Genomic DNA, 7,500 nt, shown 5'->3' with positions numbered 1-7,500 from the left:
CACATACATTGTTGCCTAGCAAATTCATTAGCAATTTTTGAAATTACACGAGGCTCTTATGCTGCCCTGGGGAAATTCAGAAGAATTAATAGTTAGTATTTTCAGATGAAAAAAATGTTGTGCGATTTCTCTTCAAACCATCCAACATATTTTCCAAGTAACAAATCTTGTTCCTTTAATAGTTGCCTAGGTATTTAAACTTCACTGTGAAAAAATGAATCAATACAATTGTTGTAAATTTTCAAGATTTACAGCTTAGCTATTTTATAATTTGCGTGGCTGAATTCAAGTACATCACGCGAGATTAGCCCAAATTGTGTAAAAAGCATTTTGTGGATGTGATATAGCGCAAATAGTTCTAAAATTATCGCGATTAAAGTTGACAGAAAGACATTAATAATACCAGTGATAAACATCTCTATTATAGATTCAAGGTAAGAATTGTATTGATTTTAAAGGTAGTGGAAGCACTCCGTCGGTTACGACGATGAGGGTTCCGGTTGATCCGAATCAACGGAACAGCCTGCTCGTGAAATTAACGTGTAAGTGGCTGAGCACTCCACAGACACGTGCACCCTTAACGTAGTTCACGGGGATATTCAGCGTGACACGGAGAGTGACAAGGCCGGCCCTTTGAAATACAGGTACAACAGAAACAGGAAGTAAGAGTGAGAGAAAGTTGTGGTGAAAGAGTACAGCAGGGATCACCACCATCCCCTGCCGGAGCCTCGTGGAGCTTTTAGGTGTTTTCGCTCAATAAACACTCACAACGCCCGGTCTGGGAATCGAAACCGCGATCCTATGACCGCGAGTTCGCTGCTCTGACCACTGGGCCATTGCGCCTCCACTTAAAGGTAGTATATTTCACCAACCTTGGAAGGATTAAAGGGAAGCTGATATCGACGAGTTTCAATTCAGAAAATAGAGTGCCAGTATTTATAAGCTACATTGTTCGACGCGCTTCCGATTTTATCAACACACCCCTACCACCACTGCCTCACAACAAACAACAACAACAACAACACATTTCTGATTTGCTCAGAGAGCCAGCAGTTTAGTTGGGATAGAGATTAATCGATTAAATTGATTCCACTTCTGGACTGGCTCTTAATTTTGTGCATTCGGCGAAAAGAAAGGTAACTCTTGCATGATTTGAATTTACAACGTAAAGAACCGGAACCGATTGTGCACAACATACTGTACCATGTTCTAACGATTCTGTCAATCAATTGAGGCCCACAGCCTGATCGATATTTGGTGACGGTAGTGTAGTCGATCAAATCAACCCCTTTTCATGACGGGTACTTTATTTTATTGACTTCACAGGAATCATAGGGCTGAATTTGAACTCAATTGCAATGATAGTTTTTAATACCTTGTTGATGAGAAGGCGGTGAGCACGCCGGACAAAGTGCTTAACGGGATTTTCTTCCGTCTTTTCGTTCTGAGTTCAAATTTTGCCGAGGTCGACTTTGCCTTTCATCCCCCCCCAACATCGCTTGAAAACCGATGCTGGTGTGTTTACGTCCCCGTAACTTAGCGGTTCGGCAAAAGAGACCGATAGAATAAGTACTGAGCTTACAAAGAATAAGTCCTGGGGGTCGATTTGCTACTCTAGGCGGTGCTCCAGCATGGCCACACTCAAATGACTGAAACAAGTAAAGCGAACAAACTGGTAATGTATTTATTATCATGTGTGGGGAAAATCAGGATGATCACAGTTAAAAGGCCATTTGATTATAGCTCTACTGGATCAAGTCTGACCTGGGGCTAAACAAAAACAAGTACATCATAAAATAATCAAATACATCCCATCTGAGAAAGATTTTCTAGGAAGTCGATGGAGAAAACTGCGAAGCATAATGACACAAGCGAAACTAAAAAATGATTTTAGGTGTTGTGACAACGTTAGCAATATTAAGTGTGTGACTCTGGAGAAATCCCATTAAAAATGATAATACTGTCAGTTTAAAAGGAAGAAAAATCAATAATTGTAAACATTGCGGAAAGACACAAACACACGTGTACGTGTATGTGTGTCCCTGTGTGTGTGTGTGCCTGTGTATATGTGTGTGCCTGTGTATATATGTGTGCCTGTGTATATGTGTGTGCCTGTGTATATGTGTGTGTGCGAAACACCATCCACAAAATAACTCGCGGCTTAATATTATGATTTTATACTTTGAAAAACTCGAATTTCTTTGTGAGCATTATATTTTGTCAGATTTTAATTAAGATATGATCGTAATTGTAAAGATATTATTGTATGAGACGTTTCTATAGAAGAAGAAAAAAATTGGGAAAATTGAAAATAAACCGTGTTTGTTTCTGAATAGTAAAAACACACTTGTCTGTGGAAATATGATGCTAAAGTATTTATTAAATTTAGTTTATCTGATTTCCGATGTAATAGTATACCGATATTAATACAGAAAATGGCAACATTAATATTTAGATATTTGAAGGACTTTTGTAATAGAGTATTCTTGGAAAAGTTGTCTTTGAAAAGAGATTTATCTAACAGTTTTTTCTTACTATAAAAATTCTAAATTTCTACAGAGTGAGGATGTTATAAGCGTTTGGTTTAAGTGCTGGCGTATTAATGACTGATTTATAAGTTCCTATACCTTAACTAGTCTTTGATCGTGTAATCTGTTGAGTTTCACTTTCCACTTGTTTTCGGAACTAGCTATTAAATGTCCTGGTGAATTCACTTAGTTTTATCCAAGTGAGCAGCCGTTTCCTCTGTCGTCAATTTTATGTCAAAAAGTTAAAACTACTAAAGAGTCGTGACGAGCTGTTTGATCTTTTAAGGATATCATTTTGATAGAAACAGCTATTATTGATCTAGAGAACAGCCAACAGTAAATCGCTGCGCAACTAGACCTCGGTTATCCCAACAAGACGTGACGCGTAACGGAATTATTTTGTCCGTGCTATCTCATTGTTCTGATTATTGATCAGATCGTAAACAAAAGAAGCCATATTTTACATAAATTTTATGTTAATATAGCAAGTGTGTTTATCATGTCATTATTATATATTACTAGCAGAGATGCCCGGCGTTGCTCGGGATTTAAATGACATAGTTTGTATATATATATATATATATATATATATATATATATATATATATATATATGTATATATATATAATTTCGTACTTTATTTAGCTCAAGGTAAATGTTTTATCGCATCTTTAATTTGTTTGTATATGGTATGATTTAAGTATATCATTGTTCAATTGCTACATGGTGGTTCTTCATAATTTACACACACACACACACACACACACACACACACACATATATATATATATATATATATATATAGAGAGAGAGAGAGAGAGAGAGAGAGAGAGAGAGAGAGATTACAGTTCTGTTGAGGCAGGTGATACGGGAAAGTGCAGCATTGACGACTAAGTGTTTGTGGAGTAAATGATGGGCTAATTCAATTAAGCAACATACCATGCGTCCGTTTGGAATATCCCAGGTCCTGAACTCCCATGGAAAATCGGTGGTCGAGTATGTGATATTTCAACGCACCGAAAGCTGTCACTGGATATACTCTCCTTTACGGCAGTCGTCGCTGCGTCTAACACGACCCATCGTCTTACGTTTTGTCACCTTCTTCGGGTTTGTTGTCCTACATCACTCATAAAGTAAGATTGGAGGAATTGTGGTTGTTCATTTGTGGGTAACAGGGAACCAATGAGGTTACAGGCTTGTCCTTGAGCTTTGAATGTCGGCATAAATCCATTTTTAACTATCTCCTTAGATGCACCAAACGATGTAATTCGAAATACAGTATTTTATTGTGTGATATTGTTCAGAAAATCCTTTGACTGGCTGGAAGTGCCTTCCAGAAGGCCCATAATAGGATGAGGAGGAGGTGGATGTGCTGGTAATGTTACATTACCGTCTGAGCAGCACGTGCCATTAGTTTCATTTGGAAATTTTAAACTTTGGCAGAAACGACAATTTGAGTTTAGTACACCAATTTGGACAAAATTATCATTTTTATAAGAATGAGATGGATCATATCTGAAAGGAGCTCCAGGAGTTGTGAAGAACAAATTTGTACGCAGTCTGTTTCTGAGAGCTATTCTATTGGGACCTCTGTCTAATCATGAAAACGTCGGTTTAATGATTCAGCATTAAATGCTGCAGCACGACTTTGCTGATGTTGGGAAACTCTCATCTCCCCTTCTCTCTTGAGACTCCATCTATGCTGATCTTGAGAAAGTCTCATCTCGCTTCTGTCTTGAGACTCCATTTGATGTGATGGAGCATGCGTTTGCTGATCTAGGGAAATTCTCATCTCCCTTCTGTATTGAGACGCCATCTGACATGCTGTAGCATACCTCTGCTAATCTTGAACAAGTCTCATCTCTCTTCTCTCTTGAGACTCTCACGTTCGGTTTTCTACAATCCTCCTTGCTTTATACTTTTTTCTAAAGAGATCACGTCTTTTCTTCGGTGGCAATTTTCTTTCAATATTGTGAACAAAAATTATGAGCATAGACAAAATTATACATTAATCTCTATTTTTGTAAGCAGTTGTATTATGTCATTATTTTTGTATGTAGTATAAATTAACCAAATAGTTCATACATGTTTCTATTCGGAAATTTGCTTTTGTTTTCATTTGAGAGGACGGGATACATTTAATGTTGGAAACATGTTTAATATTGCCGTTGTGTAACCATAACATAATCCTGGCTGAGTAGACTTGTAGGTCAAATTATATTTGAGTAGATTAAATTATATTTCAGTTGAGGACAATCATTTTTTTTTTAATGAACATGATATACCTAAGACCATATTTATTATGCACTGTCTCTGTAAGACGGTAAGATTCGAAGCAGATTTGGTTAACGTTTTCAGTACGTGGAGTGACCTCATATACAGGAGGCCTAGTTGACAATCACTCTGTAATACGATTTTTGCCCTTGGGTAGTAACTGTTATTTCTTATTTACTTACCCCTAGAAAGTATGAAATATAGCTAATATTTTCTTCAAACTGCTTTTCAAACCCCAAAGAATCCCTCTCAATACATGGCTATGATACTCCCCCACTACTCCTGCTCTTGATCAGATATGCATATATTGTCAGTCACTAAGGGACATACTCAAGTTGTTATGGTCAAGGAATTGACAAGCAAACCTGTGGTATTGAACAGAATATTTGCAATAACGATAATGGAAAATAGGTCAGTTTCAAAACGATTCATGTAATACGATCCCTTTTGATATTTTATAACAGCTTTGCCAAAGAAATCTAATGTTATTAGTGTTTTGATTCCGTATAAGCAGCAGAATATGTGATTGTGTGGCAGTTATACCTTTCTCACCTGTGTTAACGAAGTAACATTAACTAGAGAGGGGAGTCAGTTAGCTTAAGGAATTATATAGATGTGACTGAAAAAGACTCTCATCTAACGCATCTAAAATACAAATGACTCTGACAGAGACCACGTTCCTCCAAGATATAGTCGCAAGAAGAGATGACCAGTGTAAGTAAATGACTCAGTTTCATAACACTGTCCTTGCTATTACTCCGAGGGAGATATCAAAATTCGCAACTCTACGATCATTACATGCATTTACAGACTTGAGAAAGTCTCATCTCGCTTCTGGACCAAAGTTAAGATGTAACAGCAAGGTTTAACTAGATGATTGGTGAATTTTACTGAGGGTTTCATTACTGGTGTTACTTCCATAAAGTCCCGTGGGTAGTTAAACACGGGTCTGTCAGGGATTTATAGGAATACTGACTCAGTATTTGATGATACATTTAATTACCGTGACGAGTTGTTCATCTAGGTAAGTGGGTTCTAAATTTTCGCGATGTTTTTCAAAAATCATCGTACCTATGCCTATATATTAGGGACAGCCATTGCCTCACTAATTTTAATAAGGCATTATATAAGAGAAACGAAATATTTTGGGGAGAGAATTTATTCAAATTATTAAAAAATTGTAACAACTTCGAAATGATGAATATCATTTTTTCTTTTATAAAACAATTTTTACTACATTTTATTAACAGAAGCCTTGACTCACAGAACATCAAAACTATTATGCCGTATCTTGGAATTCTTATGAAACCAGTTTAGGAAACAGATCTAAGTAGATTAGAAAGTTTTACAATTCAATAAGTGGGCTACAGACATAGGTTTTGCTTTCGGTTGAAGACAGTTTCCATTTCTCCTACTCTCTAATGCCGATAAGGACAGGCATAAACATTGAAATGCTTTTCAAATTACAAAGCCCTTGTAAAGAATCGATGGATTAGTTAAGTCATTCGAAAGTCGGACAAAATTTCTGCCGTATTTGATTAAAGTTAGCTAAGTTTAACTTCTGAAGGATCGATAAAAATATAGTAACAGTCATTTAGAATTCATATTGATCATCCTAGATCTGGGCGAGATTATAATAAACGACAAAAACTAAAACTAAATGAGACACCGCAATAATACAAGCGCGCACACAGAAGAGGTAATAAAGCTCTCTCGTTTTGAGTGGTGACAACAGTTTCGATTCTCCATTGAAACTAATTCACATTTTATACAAGGGATTGATTCTGAAAAAAAAAAAAACCCATGAACGTCACCCCGCCCCTCCATTTCCAACCATTATAACGTTTGTGCTATTGTGTCACGAGAAATCAATAAATGACATTATGATCTCATTGCAATACTAAGACACATCATTTCACATTAATTGTTTCACTTGCTTCAGTGCTATTCAGTCGTGAAGCAATTTCTCTTAAATTCTCTTTGATAGTCAGTTCTCATTAAGTTCACTGCCGATAGTCTAATGTCATTAAAGGTGAATATATTAGTCTTTTATTGCATCAAGACATATGTCGATTAAACAACTCTGCTAGTTCGTTTGCGCCACCACCACATAACATGAAATGATTTAGATATCTTTAAAAGTATTATTTAAGAAAACTTTTATAGTCATTACTCTTAGAAACTAATCTTGTTGTGTCTCTCATCGGAAGGTTTTGTGTTAAAGCATTAAGATTTATATAAATGTGAACGCTGAGATTTACGTTTGTAAATATATTAGAATCTGTAACGCTTTTGTGCTTTATTAAACCGCCATAACTTACGAGTTTCATCAAAGCAGTGGAGGTTAAGCCTTTTTTTTATCAAAGCGTCATAAGTTAAACATTCATTTATCAAAGCGCTTAGGTAATTCCAGTGGCGTAATTAAGGCAAGTTAACAAGCTAAGCTAGGCCAAGTAAACTAGGAATCGAAACCGATTCACAGATTCATTTCCGAGAAATTAATACTGATTCATAGTTCTAGATTCCTTCTGACAATGCTTTTATCAGGAATAGTCTCTAAACCTGAAAGAAATAGCTGCCAAATCTCCCTCAATTCAAACTTCATTGTCTTTGAATAAGACACATTTTATAAGGTTACACATTGCGTCTGAGAAGAATACAGGATGGTCAAGGACGATATGTGTTTTGTCAGAGAAAT

General features: G+C 36.4%; 1 protein-coding gene across 1 annotated transcript in view; it reads right to left on the bottom strand.

Annotated features, from left to right (window-relative positions):
- LOC115219679 overlaps positions 1–7,500 on the bottom strand; it is a 323,525-nt gene that overhangs the window by 231,138 nt on the left and 84,887 nt on the right. The gene's annotated exons all lie outside the window — the stretch shown is intronic.

Source organism: Octopus sinensis, linkage group LG15 (assembly GCF_006345805.1).
Source record: "Octopus sinensis linkage group LG15, ASM634580v1, whole genome shotgun sequence".
Classification (NCBI taxonomy): domain Eukaryota; kingdom Metazoa; phylum Mollusca; class Cephalopoda; order Octopoda; family Octopodidae; genus Octopus; species Octopus sinensis.
This window is presented reverse-complemented; position numbering and strand designations above follow the sequence as displayed.